Source organism: Coregonus clupeaformis, chromosome 4, assembly GCF_020615455.1.
Source record: "Coregonus clupeaformis isolate EN_2021a chromosome 4, ASM2061545v1, whole genome shotgun sequence".
In the NCBI taxonomy this organism is placed as follows: Eukaryota; Metazoa; Chordata; class Actinopteri; order Salmoniformes; family Salmonidae; genus Coregonus; species Coregonus clupeaformis.
The window spans coordinates 7,065,254-7,089,467 of NC_059195.1; the positions used below are offsets into that span (position 1 = coordinate 7,065,254).

General features: G+C 43.1%; 1 pseudogene; it reads left to right on the forward strand.

The window, feature by feature from the left end:
- Positions 1-24,214, forward strand: part of LOC121548200 — an 85,682-nt pseudogene that overhangs the window by 18,074 nt on the left and 43,394 nt on the right.

Genomic DNA, 24,214 nt, shown 5'->3' on the forward strand with positions numbered 1-24,214 from the left:
AAGGTGTATTCTTACCAGTTTTTTCAATGTGATTCTACTGCTTGCATCAGTTACCTGATGTGGAATAGAGTTTCATGTAGTCATGGCTCTATGTAGTACTCTGCGCCTCCCATAGTCTGTTCTGGACTTGGGGAATGTTAAGAGACCTCTGGTGGCATGTCTTGTGAGGTATGCATGGGTGTCCGAGCTGTGTGCTAGTAGTTTAAACAGACAGCTCAGTACATTTAGCTTGTCAACACTTCTTACAAAAACAAGTAGTGATGACGTCAATCTCTCTTCCACTTTGAGCCATGAGAGATTTACATGCATATCATTAATGTTAGCAGTCATTGCAGTTGCTGACGTGTATAGTGTTGAGTCATCCGCATACATAGACACACTGGCTTTACTCAAAGCCAACAAAACAGCACCCACAATATTTTTATCATCAGTTTCTCTCAGCCAATCATCAGTCATTTGTGTAAGTGCTGTGCTTGTTGAATGTCCTTCCCTATAAGTGTGCTGTAAATCTGTTGTCAATTTGTTTACTGTAAAATAGCATCGTATCTGGTCAAACACCATTTTTTCCAGAAGTTTACTAAGGGTTGGTAACAGGCTCATTGGTCGGCTATTTGAGCCAGTAAAGGGGGCTTTACTATTTTTGGGTAGCGGAATGACTTTTGCTTCCCTCCAGGCCTGAGGGCACACACTTTCTAATAGGAGTGGCAATATCGTCCGCTATTATCCTCAGTAATTTTCCATCTAGATTGTCAGATCCTGGTGGCTTGTCATTGTTGATAGACAATAATAATTTTTGTCACCTTTTCCACACTAATATTACCGAATTCAAAAGTACAACGCTTGTCTTTCATAATTTGGTCAGATATACTTGCATATGTAGTGTCAGCATTTGTTGCTGCCATGTCATGCCTAAATTTGCTTATGTTGCCAATGAAAAAGTAATTCAAGTAGTTGGCAATATCAGTGGGTTTTGTGATGAATGAGCCATCTGATTCGATGAATGATGGAGCAGAGTTTGCCTTTTTCCCCAAAATGTCATTTAAGGTGCTCCAAAGATTTTTACTATCATTCTTCATATCATTTATTTTTGTTTCATAGTATAGTTTTATTTTTATTTAGTTTAGTCACACGGTTTCTTAATTTGCAGTACGTTTGCCAATTGATTGGGCTGCCAGACTTATTTGCCATTCCTTTTGCCCCATCCCTCTCAACCATACAATTTTTTAATTCCTCATCTATCCAAAGGGATTTAACAGTTTTTACAGTCATTTTCTTAATGGGTGCATGCTTATTAGTAACTGGAATAAGCAATTTCATAAATGTGTCAAGTGCAGCGTCCAGTTGCACCTCATCCAAATCTAAGGTTGTATGGGAGAAATTATCTAGTCAGTCGAATTTCCAGAGAAAGCTCTACCACTACAGTCTATTTCCAAAGTGATTCCATTGGGGAGTGGCATCTTCAGCCTATTAGATAGAAGATGGCTGGAATGTCGATGGGAAGGGTGCAAGTGTATGGGACACCTTTACCCAGAAGCCTGCCAGTATTACCGGAGACGCCAATGCTGACAGCCTGTGACAGTTACCAATAGCTAAAGGAAGACCTGTATATGCTTAGGGCTCTGAGAGGTAAGGCTTACCGATGGCTGGGAAAACATCCTGATGGTTGACATCTTCAATGACTTCTGCGACTTCTGCTTTTCCACCTTTGAGGACCGAGTAAAGTTTTGGTTGACCTTCAACCAGCTCTATACAATTGTGTGGTCAGGATACGGTCTTGGGCAGATCCCATCAAACATTAGGAAGCCTGGGGATGCACTGTACAGAGTAGCTCATACCCTTCTGAAGGCACATGCTAAGGTCTATCACACCTATGACAAGAAGTATCGCAAATCCCAGGGAGGTCTGGTCTCAATCACCCTCAATGCAGACTTGGCCTAGCCCAAAGATGTCAACAACCCCCGGGAAGTAATGGCTGCAGACCGTGCCCTACAGTTTCAGATGGGCTGGTTCACTCACCCCATCTTCAAAACCGGCGATTACCGCGATGCCATGAAATGGCAAGTAGGCAACAAGAGTGAGGATCAAGGCTCCCCTCATTCACCAATAGTGAGAAGGCCAACATCAGGGGTACTGCTAATGTCTTCTGTATAAACGCCTATACCACAAAGGTGGTACGTCAAGTGACTGACAGGCTTAGTTCTCAGTACTATGATGATGACCGGGACGATGGAGAGGAAGAGGAGGGTGATTCCTCCACTTCTGCCATCAGCATGGGACTTACAGAGGCTCCTCAATTGGATCAAGGAGGAGTATGGAGATCCAGAGATTTATGTCACAAATAATGGAATAGCTACTGCTCCAAAGACCATGGTGGATGTGGTCTTACATTGATGAGGTTCTGAAAGGTAAGATCTAATTATTTATTTCCCTACAAGTATGAGCAGAATACCAAGGGACAAGCGAATGCCACTTGCTTTGCTGGGAACTTCCAACATTTGCTGTAAAAAATGTAATCTTCCAAAAGTGAATGCTCTCTCATGTCCCCTTAGCCCATGACCTTGATGGTGTGTAGGTGCGGGGTTACAGTGCCTAATCTCTTATGGACTCTTTTGAGTGGCTCAATGGGTACACAGTGGGCTTTGGTCTCCACCATGTGGACTTGACTCACCCAAGCCGACCAAGGACACCCAAACGTTCAGCCCACTACTACTATCACGTCATGAGGGACAATGGTTTTCCTCAATCAGAGGATGGTACATCCATTTATGGAAACTTCTGTAAAGACTTCATCTGGAGCACAACAACAGCCTTTTACCTGGTGATGGCTCACTGAAATAATTTCTGAGAAGTCAAGTGCCAGTAAAAGTACCACAATATGTTTAACTTATCATTTTATATCTTGTGTCCAGATTGAGGGGGGCTGGAAACAGATGGAAAGGGCCTTATCTGCGATAAGTTTGCCAACACTCCTCTTAGAGTACACAATGATGACACAGGAGATATCACCTGTGACAGTAATAATAATGTTGAGGAGGATGTGGCTATGCTGAGGCTGAAGGTGACCCACTACCGCTTCTCCATATCCTGGTCCAGGGTGTTCCCTGATGGCACTACCAAAAACATTAACGAGACCGGCCTCAACTACTATCATAGACTGGTTGAGGCACTGCTCGCTGCCAACATCCAGCCTCGTGAGTTTGGCGGCCATGATGCTCATGTAAAAACAGCTCCCTCTGAGGTAAATAATACATTCCGCTCTTCATGAATGTTGTCCCCTGTTCTTCTCTACAGATTACCCTCTACCACTGGGACATCATTAGGCTCTGCAGGATGTGGGGGGCTGGGAGAACAACAGCATCGTTGACCAATTCAGAGAATACGCTGATTTCATCTTCATTCGCCTTGGAGACAAAGTGAAGTTCTGGATCACCATCAATGAGCCTTACAATGTAGCTAATATTGGCCAAGGCTATGGAGCTGCCGCCCCAGGTACTACCTCTTCACTTCAGACTTAACAAAGTTGTATTTGGCTTAAACCACATTTCCCATAATATTTGGCACAGTACACAAAAGGTCTCATTAATGGTCCATACGGCATACTAAAGAGTTACATGAAGAGTGACAACATTCGTTTTCTGCAGTTTCCCAGCAGTTAAGCATATGTTCTTATTCAGTAAATGCTGTTTCCTTTCTCCTGTTGCAATTCTATATTGGCTGGTTTGCCCACCCTATATTTGTGATGCGTGATTTGAAGGAGTCAGGCGCAGAAGGGTAAATCACAGTAACAAACATGCACACAGGGAAAATACCCCGGCAATACAAAATACTGAGCTCAACCGAGCTACTAATCCTCACAATGAACAATCACCCACAAGAACAAGGGGGCAGAGGGAACACTTAAACACGTACTAATGAGGGGAATAAGAACCAGGTGTGTGTAATTGACAAGATAAGACAAATGGAATGATGAGATATGGAGCGGCAGTGGCTAGAAGGCCGGTGACGACGAACGCCGAAGCCTGCCCGAACAAGAAGGGGAGGCAGCTTCGGAGGAAGTCATGACAATATTCATTGGTAACTACAGTGATACAATGAAGACAATCATTAGAGAGAGGAGCCTAGCACCTGGCCTATCTAAATCACGGTAAGATAATTATTTATTAGCATTGCTAATAAAAAAATGCCATAGATGATTTTGCAATCATTCTGAGGAAATGATATCACTCAAACCATAAAAAGAAAGAAATATTCAGTGAATCACAAAATAAAAAACTCTGAAACGGCTACATTGCCTTCAGAAAGTATTCACACCCCTTGACTTTTTCCACATTTTGCTGTGTTACAAGGTGGGATTTAAATTGATTTAATTGTAATTTTTTGTCAACAATCTACACAAAATACTCTGTAATGTCAAAGTGGAAAAAAAATAAACACTAATATATATTGATAGAAATGGTAGTCTGTCAGGTACTCAGCAGGATGGTCTGATTTCACTATTATTTAAACAAGACCCAGATGGCAAATATAAATATCCAGTCTATCTAAAAAACTGGAGGCCTCTTACACTTCAATGTATGATGCAAAAATACTAGCGAAATGCATAGCACTCAGAATTAAAAAGGTTCTACCAGGTATTGTTCATCCTGATCAGACAGGTTTTTTACATGGACGATACATTGGAGATAATATACGACAATTACTAGAAATAATAGAACAACATGAAACATCAAAGAATTTCAGTGATTCACTTATAAAATGGGTAAAAGTAATGTATAGCAAACCCAGGTGTAAAATAGTAAATAGCGGGTACTTCTCAGAGCGATTTGAATTGTCAAGAGGAGTTAAACGAGGGCGTCCGCTGTCACCATATATATTCTTTATGGCCATCGAAACGCTAGCTATTAGAATCAGATCAAATAACAATATTAGAGGATTAGAAATCCAAGGCTGACAAACAAATGTGTCTATGTATGCCGATGACTCAAGTTTTATATTAAGTCTGCAAGCTAGATCCCTGCAATGTCTCATTGAAGATCTAGATAACTTTCCTGGACTTTCTGGACTAAAACCTACTTATGATAAGTGTATAATATGATGTATTGGATCTTTAAAAATACAACTTTTACATTACCCTGCAGTTTACCTATAAAATGGGCTGACAGTGAAGTAGACATTTGGTATTCATATCACAAAATATATAAATGAGCTCTCCACAATGAATTTCAATAGAAAACGTGTAAATATAGTCAAGATCCTGCAACCATGGAGAGGTAAATACCTGTCTATTTATGGAAAAATGGCCCTGATTAAACTCAGTAATATCTCAGTTTACTCACTTACTTATGGCGCTGCCTACTCCTGAGATTTGTTTTTCAAATCATATGAGCAAAAAATATATCGCTTTAGCCGGGATGCTAAACCAGACAAGATAAAGCGTGCCTATATAATGAATATGAACTGGGTGGGTTGAGATGATTAAATATAAAAGCACTAAACCTTTCTCTAAAAGCTTCACTTATCCAAAATATTTACTTTAACCCTAAATGGTTCTCAAGTAGATAACTAAGAAAAGCTCATCCATTGTTTAAAAATGGCCTTTTTGCCTTTGTGCAGATTGCCATGTCTCATTTTCGATTCATTGAAAATGAAACCTTTTTCAAAGTATCTCTGTTTTTCAAATAAGCATTGCAGAGCTAGCTACAATTTCAATTTCTTCCCCCTGAAAAGATAGAACAAATATTATGGCTGAATTCAAATGTGCTGGTTGATAAAAGACCTGTATTTATGCAAAATAGTTGGGAAGAGATTTTTTATGTACCGATTCCATGGTACAGGGTGTCTGAGTTGATATATAAAACGACGCAAGATTCAAGACTTCGTGCTTTTCAGCTAAAATTATTGTACAGAATTCTTGCCACCAACAAAATGTTGAATATTTGGGGCATACAAACATCGCAGCTCTGCAGATTTTGCTGTGAGGATACAGAATCAATAGACCATTTGTTTTGGTATTGCCCTCAGGTAGCCTTTTTCTGGTCTCAGGTTCAGGAATGGCTGAAAATGCATAACGTTGATCTGAAATTGACCCTAGAAATAGTATTGTTGGGAGATCTGGAGAGACCGGGTCAGTCAATTACTAATATACTAATACTCTTAGTAAAATTATTTCTCTTCAACTCACAATCTGTGGATTCTATTTGATTAGATAAATTCAAATTGTATGTTAAACATCACAGCATAGTTGAAAGATATATGGTGCGTAGAAATCCGAAGAGGGTGGCCAGCAGAGATAGGTGGGATGGGCTGAGGGAAGCTGAGGGTTGGGATGTGGAATTGGAGACAAGTGAGAGTGGAGTTGCTGGGCGGGGGATAGAAAAAGTCAAAATAAAACATAACAAAAAGGATGTTTGAATGACACTGAGGGGCAGTGTTGTTACAGCTAATGCCTGTTTGCCTGAGGCTGATGCCGTGCAGGTGTTTGTACACATGCATATACACACACTCTCATTCAAATGCACAAACGTGCACATACACGGACACACACACGTACACACTTGTAAATAGTGCCATACATGCACTCAAACATATTTAGTTGGCCTTGCTGTTATGATTTTTGTTGTCCTTGATGTCTTTTGTTTTTTGCATTGTTGTTTTCAGTTTTCCTTTGTCTTCATCTTTTTTCTGTTTCGTTCATTTTGTTGGTTGTTGGTGCATTGGGGGACGGGGCCGGGGGGGTCTTGGGGGGAATGGAATTATTAAATTTTTCTCTCGGATGGTTGAGGGGCAGCTCTTGGGGAACTGTGGGGGGGATCTTGGAGGGCTGGTGGCCTGGCGGTTGGGAGCTTGGGCCGGTGGCTGATGGGTCACTGGTTCGGGTCCCCGTTTTTTGACCTTGTGGGAGATCTTTCGACGTGCCCTTGAGCAAGGTGTTGACCCTGGTTTCTTCTGTGGGTCGCTCTGGATGGGAGTCTGTTAGATGACTAATGTGATGTAGATGTTGAGCGGCTTCACTGCAAGAAGATTGTGTTTTAAATATTCCCCCCAAAAATTATACCAAAAATATATACAGTGAGGGAAAAAAGTATTTGATCTCCTGCTGATTTTGTACGTTTGCCCACTGACAAAGAAATGATAATTTGATAATAATTATAATTTTAATGGTAGGTTTATTTGAACAGTGAGAGACAGAATAACAACAAACAAATCCAGAAAAACGCATGTCATAAATGTTATAAATTGATTTGCATTTTAATGAGGGAAATAAGTATTTGACCCCCTCTCAATCAGAAAGATTTCTGGCTCCCAGGTGTCTTTTATACAGGTAACGAGCTGAGATTAGGAGCACACTCTTAAAGGGAGTACTCCTAATCTCAGTTTGTTACCTGTATAAATGACACCTGTTCACAGAAGCAATCAATCAATCAGATTCCAAACTCTCCACCATTGCCAAGACCAAAGAGCTCTCCAAGGATGTCAGGGACAAGATTGTAGACCTACAGAAGGCTGGAATGGGCTACAAGACCATCGCCAAGCAGCTTGGTGAGAATGTGACAACAGTTGGTGCGATTATTCGCAAATGGAAGAAACACAAAAGACCTGTCAATCTCCCTCGGCCTGGGGCTCCATGCAAGATCTTACCTTGTGGAGTTGCAATGATCATGACAACGGTGAGGAATCAGCCCAGAACTACACGGGAGGATCTTGTCAATGATCTCAAGGCAGCTGGGACCATAGTCACCAAGAAAACAATTGGTAACACACTACGTCGTGAAGGACTGAAATCCTGCAGCGGCCGCAAGGTCCCCCTGCTCAAGAAACACATATACAGTGGGGAAAAAAAGTATTTAGTCAGCCACCAATTGTGCAAGTTCTCCCACTTAAAAAGATGAGAGAGGCCTGTAATTTTCATCATAGGTACACGTCAACTATGACAGACAAATTGAGAAAAGAAAATCCAGAAAATCACATTGTAGGATTTTTTATGAATTTATTTGCAAATTATGGTGGAAAATAAGTATTTGGTCACCTACAAACAAGCAAGATTTCTGGCTCTCACAGACCTGTAACTTCTTCTTTAAGAGGCTCCTCTGTCCTCCACTCGTTACCTGTATTAATGGCACCTGTTTGAACTTGTTATCAGTATAAAAGACACCTGTCCACAACCTCAAACAGTCACACTCCAAACTCCACTATGGCCAAGACCAAAGAGCTGTCAAAGGACACCAGAAACAAAATTGTAGACCTGCACCAGGCTGGGAAGACTGAATCTGCAATAGGTAAGCAGCTTGGTTTGAAGAAATCAACTGTGGGAGCAATTATTAGGAAATGGAAGACATACAAGACCACTGATAATCTCCCTCGATCTGGGGCTCCACGCAAGATCTCACCCCGTGGGGTCAAAATGATCACAAGAACGGTGAGCAAAAATCCCAGAACCACACGAGGGGACCTAGTGAATGACCTGCAGAGAGCTGGGACCAAAGTAACAAAGCCTACCATCAGTAACACACTACGCCACCAGGGACTCAAATCCTGCAGTGCTAGACGTGTCCCCCTGCTTAAGCCAGTACATGTCCAGGCCCGTCTGAAGTTTGCTAGAGTGCATCCAGAAGAGGATTGGGAGAATGTCATATGGTCAGATGAAACCAAAATATAACTTTTTGGTAAAAACTCAACTCGTCGTGTTTGGAGGACAAAGAATGCTGAGTTGCATCCAAAGAACACCATACCTACTGTGAAGCATGGGAGTGAAAACATCATACTTTGGGGCTGTTTTTCTGCAAAGGGACCAGGACGGCTGATCCGTGTAAAGGAAAGAATGAATGGGGCCATGTATCGTGAGATTTTGAGTGAAAACCTCCTTCCATCAGCAAGGGCATTGAAGATGAAACGTGGCTGGGTCTTTCAGCATGACAATGATCCCAAACACACCGCCCGGGCAACGAAGGAGTGGCTTCGTAAGAAGCATTTCAAGGTCCTGGAGTCTCCAGATCTCAACCCCATAGAAAATCTTTGGAGGGAGTTGAAAGTCTGTGTTGCCCAGCGACAGCCCCAAAACATCACTGCTCTAGAGGAGATCTGCATGGAGGAATGGGCCAAAATACCAGCAACAGTGTGTGAAAACCTTGTGAAGACTTACAGAAAACGTTTGACCTGTGTCATTGCCAACAAAGGGTATATAACAAAGTATTGAGAAACTTTTGTTATTGACCAAAAACTTATTTTCCACCATAATTTGCAAATAAATTAATTAAAAATCCTACAATGTGATTTTCTGGATTTTTTTTCCTCATTTTGTCTGTCATAGTTGACGTGTACCTATGATGAAAATTACAGGCCTCTCTCATCTTTTTAAGTGGGAGAACTTGCACAATTGGTGGCTGACTAAATACTTTTTTTCCCCACTGTACAGGCCCGTCTGAAGTTTGCCAATGAACATCTGAATGATTCAGAGGAGAACTGGGTGAAAGTGTTGTGGTCAGATGAGACCAAAATCGAGCTCTTTGGCATCAACTCAACTCACCGTGTTTGGAGGAGGAGGAATGCTGCCTATGACCCCAAGAACACCATCCCCACCGTCAAACATGGAGGTGGAAATATTATGCTTTGGGGGTGTTTTTCTGCTAAGGGGACAGGACAACTTCACCGCATCAAAGGAACGATGGACGGGGCCATGTACCGTCAAATCTTGGGTGAGAACCTCCTTCCCTCAGCCAGGGCATTGAAAATGGGTCGTGATGGGTATTCCAACATGACAATGACCCAAAACACACGGCCAAGGCAACAAAGGAGTGGCTCAAGAAGAAGCACATTAATATATGTGGAGGGAGCTGAAGGTTCGAGTTGCCAAACGTCAGCCTCGAAACCTTAATGACTTGGAGAAGATCTGCAAAGAGGAGTCGAACAAAATCCATCCTGAGATGTATGCAAACCTGGTGGCCAACTACAAGAAACGTCTGACCTCTGTGATTGCCAACAAGGGTTTTGCCACCAAGTACTAAGACATGTTTTGCAGTGGGGTCAAATACTTATTTCCCTCGTAAAAATGCAAATCAATTTATAACATTTTTGACCCCACTGCATTTTGTTGTTGTTATTCTGTCTCTCACTGTTCAAATAAACCTACCATTAAAATTATAGACTGATCATGTCTTTGTCAGTGGGCAAACGTACAAAATCAGCAAGGGATCACTCAATATATACCTCACTGTATATATTGATTAGGTAAGTATTCAACCAGCTGAGTCAATACATTAGAATCCTTTGCGAGGCAATGTTAGAATCACCTTTGGCAGCGATTACAGCTGTGAGTTTTTCTGGGTAAGTCTCTAAGAGCTTTGCACACCTGGATAATATTTGAACATTATTATTTTTGTAATTCTTCAAGCTCTGTCAAGTTGGTTGTTGATCATTGCTAGACAGCCATTTTCAAGTCTCGCCATAGATTTTCAAGCTGATTTAAGTCCAAAACTGTAATTAGGCCACATACAAACATTCACTGTCGTCTTGGTTAGCAACTAAAGTGTATACTTGGCCTTGTGTTTTAGGTTATTGTCCTGCTGAAAGGTTCATTTGTCTCCCAGTGTCTGTTTGAAAGCCAACTGAACCAGGTTTTCCTTTAGGATTTTGCCTTTGCTTAACTCTATTCCGTTTCTTCTTATCCTAAAAAACAAAAACTCCCTAGTCCTTGCCGATGACAAGCATACCCATAACATGATGCAACCACCACCATGCTTGAAAATAAGAAGAGTGGTACTCAGTGATGTGTTGCGTTGGATTTGCCCCAAACATAATGCTTTGTATTCAGGACATGATGTTCATTTCTTTGCCACATTTTTTGCAGTTTTATTTTAGTGCCTTATTGCAAACAGGATGCATGTTTATTCTGTACAAGCTTCCTTCTTTTCACTCTGTCATTTAGGTTAGTATTGTGGAGTAACTACAATGTTGTTGATCCATCCTCAGTTTTCTCATATCACAGCCATTAAACTCTGTAACTGTTTTAAAGTCACCATTGGCCTCATGGTGAAATCCCTGAGGTTTCCCGAGTGGCGCAGTGGTCTAAGGCACTGCATCGCAGTGCTAGCTGTGCCACTAGAGATCCTGTTTCGAATCCAGAATCTGTCGTAGCCGGCCGCGACCGGGAGACCCATGGGGCGGCGCGCAATTGGCCCAGTGTCTTCCAGGGTACGGGAGGGAATGGAGGTGCCGTTCCCCTCACAGCTCCGTAGGCAAGCACCATGGTCTTGTAGCAGATGCGAGCTTCAACTGGAAGCCAGTGGAATGTGCGGAGGAGCGGGGTGACGTGAGAGAACTTGGGAAAGTTGAACACCAGACGGGCTGTGGCATTCTGGATGAGTTGTAGGGGTTTAATGGCACAGGCAGGGATCCCAGCCAACAGTGAGTTGCAGTAATCCAGACGGGAGTTGACAAGTGCCTGGATTAGGACCTGTGCCGCTTCCTGTGTAAGGCAGGGTCGTACTCTCCGAATGTTGTAGAGCATGAACCTACAGGATCGGGTCACCGCCTTGATGTTAGTCCTTCCCCGGGAGGAAGAGCAGCTCCGTCTTGCCGAGGTTCAGCTTGAGGTGGTGATCTGTCATCCACACTGATATGTCTGCCAGACATGCAGAGATGCGATTCGCCACCTGGTTATCAGAAGGGGGAAAGGAGAAGATTAGTTGTGTGTCGTCTGCGTAGCAATGATAGGAGAGGCCATATGTGGATATGACAGAGCCAAGTGACTTGGTGTATAGCGAGAATAGGAGAGGGCCTAGAACTGAGCCCTGGGGGACACCAGTGGTGAGAGCACGTGGTGTGGAGACAGATTCTCGCCACGCCACTTGGTAGGAGCGACAGGTCAGGTAGGACGCAATCCAAGAGTGAGCCGCGCCGGAGATGCCCAGCTCGGAGAGGGTGGAGAGGAGGATCTGATGGTTCACAGTATCAAAGGCAGCAGACAGGTCTAGAAGGATAAGAGCAGAGGAGAGAGAGTTAGCTTTAGCAGTGCGGAGAGCCTCGTGACACAGAGAAGAGCAGTCTCAGTTGAATGACCAGTCTTGAAACCTGACTGGTTTGGATCAAGAAGGTAATTCTGAGAGAGATAGCAAGAGAGTTGGCTAAAGACGGCACGCTCAAGCGTTTTGGAGAGAAAAGAAAGAAGGGATACTGGTCTGTAGTTGTTGACATCAGAGGGATCGAGTGTTGTTTTTTTGAGAAGGGGTGCAACTCTTGCTCTCTTGAAGACGGAAGAGACATAGCCAGCGGTCAAGGATTAGTTGATGAGCGAGGTGAGGTAAGGGAGAAGGTCACCGGAGATGGTCTAGAGAAGAGAGGAGGGGATAGGGTCAAGCGGGCAGGTTGTTGGGCGGCCGGCCGTCACAAGTCGCAAGATTTTATCTGGAGAGAGAGGGGAAAAAGAAGTAAAAGCATAGGGTAGGATTACTCCAAGATGGCGAAGTAGTGCAGTTGTGTTTTTATCGTCTGTCTGTAAATAGCCTGTAAATACCCTATTTTCGTAAATTTTTCGTACATATTTCCCTATCAGACTTTTCATCCTTCTACAAGATATACTTTCCTGCAACCCGCCTCACTCAATGTGGAACGGATTCTATTATTGACTTACCTTTATCTAGAATCTAGAATCTCCAGTTGAAACTAGCTAGCCAGCTAACTAGCTACTTGCTTTTTGCTATTAGCCACAGCTAGCGGTGTTTTCACCCAGAACATTGGATTTTTTTTCCGCGGGATTAATTTTAATCACTGGACATTGATCACCGGATATTCGGCCAGTCTGCACAGCGCGTTATCGACCCAGAACATATCAGTTTTTCCGCGGAATCACTGATTCACTGGAACTTTAACTCCGGATTCATCGCTTCCAGCTGGCTACAACAAAACGGACGCTGTGGTCTGGCTAATCAACCTGAGCTAGGCCCATCTCCCGGCTATCTACCTCTCTATCAACCGGACGGGACCACATAGTATTGACACGGAGCCCCGCCGATCCTACACGACTGGTCTGCCGACGAAATCGTCTGATGTGGTTACGACGTAACCACGAAGATTCCATCCATCTGCTAGCCCTGGCCCGTTAGCACACGCTTACTCACTAAACTGAACTAGCTACTGGACTAGCTACTTGCTATTAGCCACAGCTAGCAGTGTTTCACCCAGAACATTTGATTTTTTTCCGCGGGATTAATTTTAATCACTGGACTTTGATCACCGGATATTCGGCCAGTCAGCACTGCGCGTTATCGACCCAGAACATCCAGTGATTCCGCCGGAATCACTGGACCTTTAACTCCGGATTCTTCGCTACCAGCTGGCTACAACAAAACGGACGTAGCACACGCTAGCCGTGGCCTCTTACTCACTAGCACTTCACCACCGGACCTTATGATAACCCAGCTATACAGCTGATATCTGCTGGACTGTTCCTTTTTTACGGTACTACATCCTGTTTATGTTTAGCCTCAGCCCAAACATGGTTAGTTTATTGTTGTTTCGGTTATTTCTAATTGTACTATATCACTGTAGACCCCCCAGCCTAGCTAAACCTGCCTTAGTTAGCTCCTTTGTCCCTCCACCCATACACTCAGAGACCGAATCAATTGATGCCTCTAGAGATACTATCTCTTTCAGTGTTACCCAACGCTTAGGTTTACCTCCACTTTACTCATATCCTTCCATATCCTTGTCTGTACATAATGCCCTGAATCTTTTCTATAACACCCGGAAATCTGCCCCCCTTTATTCTATGTACCCAACGCACTAGAAGACCAGTTCTTAAAGCCTTTAGCCGTATCCTTATTCTAGTCCTCCTCTGTTCCTCTGGTGATGTAGAGGCTAACCCAGGCCCTGTAGCCCCCCAGTATCACTCCTACTCCCCAGGAGCTATCATTTGTTGACTTCTGTAATCGCAAAAGTCTTGGTTTCTTGCACATAAATATCAGAAGTCTACTTCCTAAGTTTGAGTTATTCACTGCGTTAGCACACTCTGCCAACCCTGATGTTCTAGCAGTGTCTGAATCCTGGCTCAGGAAGGCCACCAAAAATTCTGAAATTTCCATCCCCAACTATAACATTTTCCGTCTAGATAGAACTGCCAAAGGGGGTGGAGTTGCAATCTACTGTAGAGATAGCCTGCAGAGCTCTATCATACTATCCAGGTCTGTACCCAAACAGTTTGTGCTTCTACTTCTAAAAATCCACCTTTCCAGAAATAAGTCTCTCACTGTTGCCGCTTGCTACAGACCCCCTCAGCCCCCAGCTGTGCCCTGGACACCATATGTGAATTGATTGCCCCCCATTTATCCTCTGAGTTTGTACTGCTTGGTGACCTAAATTGGGATATGCTTAATACCCCAGCCATCCTACAATCCAAGCTAGATGCCCTCAACCTCACGCAAATTATCAACGAACCTACCAGGTACAACCCTAAATCCTTAAACATGGGTACCCTCATAGATATCATCCTGACTAACATACCCTCTAAATACACCTCAGCTGTCTTCAACCAGGATCTCAGCGATCACTGCCTTATTGCCTGCGTCCGTAACGGGTCCGCGGTCAAACAACCACCCCTCATCACTGTCAAACGCTCCCTAAAACACTTTAGCGAGGAGGCCTTCCTAATTGACTTGGCCCAGGTATCCTGGATGGATATAGATCTCATTCCGTCAGTAGAGGATGCCTGGTTGTTCCTTAAAAGTAATTTCCTCTCAATCTTAAATAAACATGCCCCATTCAAAAAATACAGAACTAAGAACCGATATAGCCCCTGGTTCTCCTCAGACTTGACTGCCCTTGACCAGCACAAAAACATCCTGTGGCGTACAGCATTAGCATCAAAAAGCCCCCGCGATATGCAACTTTTCAGGGAAGTTAGGAACCAATATACACAAGCAGTCAGGAAAGCAAAGGCTAACTTTTTCAAACAGAAATTTGCATCCTGTAGCACTAACTCCAAAAAGTTTTGGGACACTGTAAAGTCCATGGAGAATAAGAGCACTTCCTCCCAGCTGCCCACTGCACTGAGGCTAGGAAACACTATCTCCACCGATAAATCTACAATAATCGAGAATTTCAACAAGCATTTTGCTACAGCTGGCCATGCTTTCCATCTGGCTACCACTAACCCGGCCACCAACTCTGCACCCTCTGCTGCAACTTGCCCATGCCCCCCCGCTTCTCCTTCACACAAATTCAGACAGCTGATGTTTTGAAAGCGCTGCAAAATCTGGACCCCTACAAATCAGCTGGGCTAGACAATCTGGACCCTTTCTTCCTAAAACTAGCCGCCGAAATTGTCGCAACCCCTATTACTAGTCTGTTCAACCTCTCTTTCATAACGTCTGAGATCCCCAGAGATTGGAAAGCTGCCGCGGTCATCCCCCTCTTCAAAGGGGGTGACACTCTAGATCCAAACTGCTACAGACCTATATCCATCCTGCCCTGCCTTTCGAAAGTATTCGAAAGCCAAGTTAATAAACAGATCATCGACCATTTCGAATACCACCGTACCTTCTCCGCTATGCAATCCGGTTTCCGAGCTGGTCACGGGTGCACTTCAGCCACGCTCAAGGTCCTAAACGATATTATAACCGCGATTGATAATAGACAGTACTGTGCAGCCGTCTTCATCGACCTGGCCAAGGCTTTCGACTCTGTCAACCACCGCATTCTTATTGGCAGACTAAATAGCCTTGGTTTCTCAAATGACTGCCTCGCCTGGTTCACCAACTACTTCTCAGATAGAGTTCAGTGTGTCAAATCGGAGGGCCTGTTGTCTGGACCTATGGCAGTCTCTATGGGGGTGCCACAGGGTTCAATTCTTGGGCCGACACTTTTCTCCGTGTATATCAATGATGTCGCTCTTGCTGCTGGTGACTCTCAGATCCACCTCTACGCAGACGACACCATTTTGTATACATCTGGCCCTTCATTGGACACTGTGTTAACAAACCTCCAAACGAGCTTCAATGCCATACAACAATCCTTCAGTAGCCTTCAACTGCTCTTAAACACTAGTAAAACTAAATGCATGCTTTTCAATCGAACGCTGCTAGCACCCGCCCACCCGACTAGAATCACCACTCTCGACGGGTCTGACCTAGAGTATGTGGACAACTACAAATATCTAGGTGTCTGGTTAGACTGTAAACTCAACTTCCAGACTCACATAAAGAATCTCCAATCCAAAGTTAAATCTAGAATCGGCTTCCTATTTCGCAACAAAGCCTCCTTCACTCATGCTGCCAAACATGCCCTCGTAAAACTGACTATCCTACCGATCCTTGACTTCGGCGATGTCATTTATAAAATAGCCTCCAACACTCTACTCAGCAAATTGGATGTAGTCTATCACAGTGCCATCCGTTTTGTCTCCAAAGCCCCATACACTACCCACCACTGTGACCTGTACGCTCTTGTTGGCTGGTCCTCACTACATGTTCGTCGTCAAACCCACTGGCTCCAGGCCATCTATAAATCACTGCTAGGCAAATCCCCGCCTTATCTTAGCTCATTGGTCACCATAGCAGCACCCACCCGTAGTCTGCGCTCCAGCAGGTATATCTCACTGGTCATTACCAAAGCCAACACCTCCTTTGGCCGCCATTCCTTCCAGTTCTCTGCTGCCAATGACTGGAACGAATTGCAAAAATCTCTGAAGCTGGAGACTCTTATCTCCCTCAATAACTTTAAGCATCAGTTGTCAGAGCACCTTACCGATCACTGCACCTGTACACAGCCCATCTGAAATTAGCCCACCCAACTACCTCATCCCTATATTGTTATTTAATTTGCTCTTTTGCACCCCAGTATCTCTATTTGCACATAATCTCTTGCACATCTAGCATTCCAGTGTTAATACTATTGTAATTATTCTGCACTATAGCCTATTTATTGCCTTACCTCCATAACTTGCTACATTTGCACACACTGTATATATATTTTCTGTTGTATTTCTGACTTTATGTTTTTTTTTTTACCCCATATGTAACTCTGTGTTGTTTTTGTTGCACTACTTTGCTTTGTCTTGGCCAGGTCGCAGTTGTAAATGAGAACCTGTTCTCAACTGGCTTACCTGGTTAAATAAAGGTGAAATAAAAAAAAATAAAAAAAAAGTGTGAGCAGGACCAGCAGTGTCATTTGACTTAACAAATGAGGATCGGATGTCTTCAACCTTCTTTTCAAAATGGTTGACGAAGTCATCCACAGAGAGGGAGGAGGGGGGGGGAGGGAGGGGGGGGGGATTCAGCAGGGAGGAGAAGGTGGCAAAGAGATTCCTAGGGTTAGAGGCAGATGCTTGGAATTTAGAGTGTTAGAAAGTGGTTTTAGCAGCAGAAACAGATGAAGAAAATGTAGAGAGGAGGGAGTGAAAAGATGCCAGGTCCGCAGGGAGTCTAGTTTTCCTCCATTTCTGCTCGGCTGCCCGGAGCCCTGTTCTGTGAGCTCGCAATGAGTGATCAAGCCACGGAGCAGGAGGGGAGGACCGAGCCGGCCGGGAGGATAGGGGACATAGAGAGTCAAAGGATGCAGAAAGGGAGGAGAGGAGGGTTGAGGAGGCAGAATCAGGAGATTGGAGGGAGAAGGATTGAGCAGAGGGAAGAGATGATAGGATGGAAGAGGAGAGAGTAGCGGGAGAGAGAGAGCGAGGTTGCGATGGTGCATTACCATCTGAGTAGGGGCAGAGTGAGTAGTGTTGGAGGAGAGCGAGAGAGAAAAGGATACAAAGTAGTGGTCGGAGACATGGAGGGGAGTTGCAGTGAGATTAGTAGAAGAACAGCATCTAGTAAAGATGAGGTCAAGCGTATTGCCTGCCTTGTGAGTAGGGGGGGACGGTGAGAGGGTGAGGTCAAAAGAGGAGAGGAGTGGAAAGAAGGAGGCAGAGAGAAATGAGTCAAAGGTAGACGTAGGGAGGTTGAAGTCACCCAGAACTGTGAGGGGTGAGCCATCCTCAGGAAAGGAACTTATCAAGGCGTCAAGCTCATTGATGAACTCTCCAAGGGAACCTGGAGGGCGATAAATGATGAGGATGTTAAGCTTGAATGGGCTAGTGACTGTGACAGCATGGAATTCAAATGAGGAGATAGACAGATGGGTTAGGGGAAAAAGAGAGAATGTCCACTTGGGAGAGATGAGGATTCCTGTGCCACCACCCCGCTGAGCAGATGCTCTCGGGGTATGCGAGAACACATGGTCAGACGAGGAGAGAGCAGTAGGAGTAGCAGTGTTTTCATTGGTAATCCATTTTTCCGTCAGCGCCAAGAAGTCGAGGGACTGGAGGGTAGCATAGGCTGAGATGAACTCTGCCTTGTTGGCAGCAGAACGGCAGTTCCAGAGGATGCCTGAGACCTGGAACTCCACGTGGGTGGTGCGTGCAGGGACCACCAGGTTAGAGAGGCAGCAGCCACGCGGTGTGAGGCGTTTGTATAGCCTGTGCGGAGAGGAGACAACAGGGATAGACAGAGGCATAGTTGACAAGCTACAGAAAATGGCTACAATAATGCAAAGGAGATCGGAATGAAATGAACTAAACATCTGGGAAAGGAGAGAGCGGGGCCTCCCTCACTTACGTTTCACTGAAACACCCAAATATAACTCTCCCAACTTCCACCTCAGAAACTATAATTGATGTAAACTACAGCGGTTCAATGTTTTCTAGGAATAGACTAACTTAGTTTATTCAGCTAGCTAACTTGGTACAGTATTCTTCCGTGAAAATCATCCAGGGCACCTAGTCATATGACGCCACAGCCAACTAGCATGCCGGACTCCAACAACACGGTTTAGCACCAATACTCGGCCACAGCAAACCACCAGTGTGTCAACACGCCAAGCAGATCATTTGTGTCCGTGTCTAACGTTGTGGGTTAGTCCCAACAGCTTGAGCGAGTCCGTCGTCAACTTATTCAGCCAGTTAGTTAGCTAGAATAGTTAGCATACTAGCTAGCCATTGCTTTCAGACAACAAAGAAACCCCTCCTCCCACGGCACGAACACACAGAGAGAGCCAAGCTAACGTTAACTAGTCACCCATGTCCCGAATTCCCTTAAACGACTCTGGCTACCAGTATGTAAAAACAAAACACAAATGTAGGTTATAACTTACCCCTAGCAGCTACTGTTAGCTAGCCAAGTGCAAAGCTAGCCACTGAATTGACTCAGCCAGTTCGCGTCTGTTCGCTAGGTCGTTCCAGCTATTGTTTAGTAGCCATCCAGGTAGCAACAAGCTAGCTAAATTTCAAGCACAGTAGCCACTTACTACCTAGCGTTAACGCTTCAGACAATGAGGTTAGAAAAACAGCTGAATGGTAGGCATTATTGTATGTAATTATTGTAGGCAGCTAGCTGGCGTAATTACAGGTACTCTCAGGCGTGAAACAACTATCCACAGTTGCTAATAGTTACCAGTAGCTACCCGCTAGCTAGTCCAGGTAGTGGGTTAGCTAGCTTCGTGCTTCACCGGGCTCAGCCGAATACAATGCTAACCTACAATAATTACATACAACAACCCACGATAACTACCTACAATACCTAACTACAATCTAAATACATAGTTTAAGCTTTACTCGACAAAGCCCAAACTATGCATATAAGCCATATAAGCCAAGCTTACCTCCCGCCAGAGAGAGACACAACCTCACCCGACAGGTGAATACAATGTTGTTGATCCATCCTCAGTTTTCTCATATCACAGCCATTAAACTATGTAACTGTTTTAAAGTCACCATTGGCCTCATGGTGAAATCCCTGAGTGGTTTCCTTCCTCTGCGGCAATTGAGTTAGGAAGGACGCCTGTCACGCCCTGACTCTAGGACTCGTATTTGTTGAGTCAGGGTGTGTATTTTCTGGGTCGTGTTGTGCTATGTTTATTGTCTATGGTTAGATCTAGTATGTATAGATCTATGTTAGCCTGAGTGGTTCCCAATCAGAGGCAGCTGTTGCTCGTTGTCTCTGATTGGGGACCATACTTAGGCAGCCTTTTGGCACCTGTTAGTTGTGGGATCTTGTTCCGTGTTATGGTATGTTTGTGTGCTACCTTGGACTTCACGTTTCGTTTGTTGTTTTTGTCGTGTGTTTATTCGGTTAATAAAAATGTACGCTTATCACGCTGCGCCTTGGTCCGTGTCTTCAGTCGACGATCGTGACAACGCCTGTATATTTGTAGTGACTGGGTGTATTCATACACCATCCAAAGTGTAATAAATAACTTCTCCATGCTCAAAGGGATATTCTATGTATTATTATTTTCTGTATTTCTTTTATCTACCAATAGGTGCCCTTCTTTGCAAGGCATTGGAAAATCTCCCTGGTCTTTGTGGTTGAATCTGTGTTTGAAATTCACTGCTCGACTGAGGGACCTTACATATAATTGTATATGTGGGGTAGAAAGATAAAATAAACACTATTAATGCACGTAGAGTGAGTCCATGCAACTTATTATGTGACTTGTTAAGCACATTTTTACTCCTGAGCTTATTTAGGCTTGCCATAACAAAGGGGTTGAATACTTATTGACTCAAGACATTTCAGCTTTTTATTTGTAATTCATTTGTAAAAGATTGTAAAAACATAATTCCACTTTGACATCATGGGATATTGTGTGTAGGACAGTGACAAAAATCTCAATGTAATACATTCTAAATTCAGGCTGTAACACAACAAAATGTGGGTGTGAATAGGGCTGTGACGGTCATGAAATTTTGTCAGCCAGTTATTTTCATGCAAAACACTGCCGGTCTCATGGTAATTGACTGTTAATTAACAAAAACACATTTAGCATCTAAAGGCACCCACGCATACAAGCCACATACAAGCCACTGATGTGCACCTTTGGAACATATACATTTTAAAAAGTATAATAAATCAATTGAATATACACCATCACAATAAATCCATTATTTATTTTAGGCAGGTCTAAAGAAACATTAAGAAAATGGTTTGCGGAAGAACAGAATATGAGTTAGCTTATGTTATCTATCTGGCTATGTGCCATGCCATAGGCTGTAGGCTTGTTAATTTAGCAGACAAAATATGCTTATAAGTCCCGTGCCATTAAGTGGAGTGGGAGGCCCCGGTGCACAACTGAGCAAGAGGACAAATACATTAGAGTGTCTAGTTTGAGAAACAGGCACATCACAGGTCCTCAACTGGCAGCTTCATTAAATAGTACCCGCAAAACACCAGTCTCAACGTCAACAGTGAAGAGGCGACTCCGGGATGCTGACCTTCTAGGCAGAGTTGCAAAGAAAAAGCTATATATCAGACTGCCCATCTTAATCTTTAATTTTTATTGGCCAGTCTGAGATATGGCTTTTTCTTTGCAACTCTGCCTAGAAAATATATTTCCCTTTATTACTTTCCAACCCCACCACCCCTTCCCTAATTAGGGTAACCTACTGAACAACAACGCTTAGGCCTCTACTTCCAGCTTATACATACTACAGTATATACATTTTATGGACACAGTCAATCTTACAATAATTATATTTTGTTTGTTTTTACTCCTGAACTTCCTCTACCCTCAACCTCTCCGATCATTTTCATGACGACCATCCGGTTTGCTTCTATATGACATATCTTTCTAACTGTGCTCTTTCAAAAAAGCTCTCAACCTATAACCTATATACTTATTATGGACACAGTATGCTTTACATTAGTTATCTTGTTGTTATTAGTTGTTGTTAGTTGTTATTAGTCCCATCCTTCAGCTCCATTCAACACCTCCCATCTATCTCTTAACACCATCCATATTGGATTTCTATTTGCCATATATTTTTCAACTGTACTGTGATGTTTCACAAAAGTTCTGAACCCTTCTATTCTCATTGTTTCTACAGATTGTAAATCGAAAATAAACATTTTTGCTAAAAGTATTATTATATTATTGATCCATTGACTATGACTTTTCAGATCACCTAGTAGTGCTATCTGCAGGGTTAGCTCCAGGTAAATATTGCAATCATTCAACCATTCCTGGACCTGTGACCAAAAACAAGCTACAAAAATGGACAGTACCAAAACAAATGATCTAATGATTCTGTCTCTTCACAGCAAAATCTGCAGAGCTGGGAATATTGTACCCCCCATATAAATAACATTATATTGGTAGCAAGACATTTGTATAATAATTTAAATTGAAAAATTCTAAGTTTTGAATCCGGTGTCGTTTTGCATATCAGTTCATAAACATTATGCCATGGAATGTCAAAAATCTCTTCCCAACTATTTTGCAATCTATATGGGACAGCTGTCAATCCTTTGGTTCTTAAATGAAACTGGTATACTTTTTTATTTATCACAATTTTCTTTAACTAATTATGTTCTTTAATGCAGGGCCGACAGACAAGTTCCTTACTTTTTCCCCCTTCCACTTCTCTCTTCCATTTTTGCGGTAATGCTGCAATTATTTGGTTGTAATTTTGGGTAGAGCAGACATTTCCATATGTTTTTGTTAGCTGCATGTGCGACATAACTCCACCAGTCCTACCTATGATATAATTTACGAAGATTATACCTTTTCTAAACATTTTTTCAAAAAATATTTTTTTTTTAGCAATTAGTATATTTGAGTTTTGGGACTCCCAATCACGGCCGGTTGTGATACAGCCTGGAATCGAACCAGGGGGTCTGTAGTGACGCCCCAAGCACTGAGATGCAGTGCCTTAGACCATATTTGTTGATTTATGTGTTCTGTCGTTTCTGGAGGATTAAATTGAAATTGCAACCAACTTTCTATGGCTTGTTTTATAAATAGTTATATTTGGGAGATTATTTCCTTTTGAGAGGTTGTAGTCTGAATAAAGGGAAAAGGCCATTCTTGAACACGGGGTGAGACAATCTTACTAATAATACTAAGTGTATGTTGTGTAGTAAGCTGTTAGTAGCTCATGTGCCTCACCCTAATAATTTGGTCCCTTTTCCCCCTCATAATTTAGCCTACTGTTCTGACTTGGTGGTGCACATGTAGCCTATAGCCTGTTTTAGAGAAATGTCATCATCGAATATTGTAAGAGCTTTCATTGTCTGCTTATATTATTTATCCTACGGTTCTGACTTGGTGTACAGGGAGAATACTGTAAGAACGGCCCATGTTCTGAATTCTGTCGCTGTACATTTCAAAAGTGCTGAACAAATAGTTATATTGACTACGTCCGTCCTAGCTAGCTCATTAATGTCTTAATCGAAATTACGGATTGCCTCTTATCCGCTCGTCATCCCCTTATGCCATAGTTTTTACATCTCAATTGTCAGTAGAAACCACATTTGTTTAAGCAAGACAGCCATATCAGCTATGTTTTTTTTAAATGCAGTAAATGAGGCTGAATTAACTGTTTCGCTGCCAGAAAAGGCTCCGCTGATAGCCAGGTGTAGCAGTGGTAAGGATTCACTCAATGGTGCTGAAAAGAAAGCTTTGCTGTTGGGACAGCTTTATGTAGGCCCTAACAGTTTGTGGGCACCGTTTGTCACCGTTATAGTGCAATTAATGTATTGTTTAGTGTTGTGTAGTGGCTTTGCTGGCATGCATCCAAAAAAACTTATTTCCAAGTTTGCCCCACCAAGATTTACGTGCTAAAATCGCCACTGGTAAGGATGAATAGATTTTTATTGTTGATATGTCTTTGCCAGTTAAAATCAGAGAAAGGACCATTTAGAATGAAAGGGCCATAGAGAAAGGGCCATTTAGAATGAAACAGTAACAAGACCAGGACAAGAAAGTGGATTTATTACAATATGGCTGGGAGTTAATCACACAAGCACATGTGTGCCGTGAATGAGGCAATTGGCAAAAAAGCTCTGCAGATTGTTGCAGAGAAAAAGTCACTTAATGTAGAACTGGCGCCAGCGCAGGATGCAGCATAGTGTCTTACCCCCTTCATGTGACTCTTCAGGGCCGATTCCCCCATGCTCGCAATGTTTTTATTTTTTATTTGATTGAACCTTTATTTAACTAGGCAAGTCAGTTAAGAACAAATTCTTATTTACAATGACAGCCTAATGTCAAAGTCGGATACATTTTCTGCACCTTACACGGTGTGGGATGGTTGGATACAGTGATGTGGTAAAAAAAGGTGGGTAAACAAAAATATAAGACACAACATGTAAAGTCCCATCTTTCATGAGCTGAAATAAAAGGTCCCAGAAATGTTCCATACCCACAAAAGGCAGGTTTGAATCTACATTTGCCTGGCATTTTAACTATC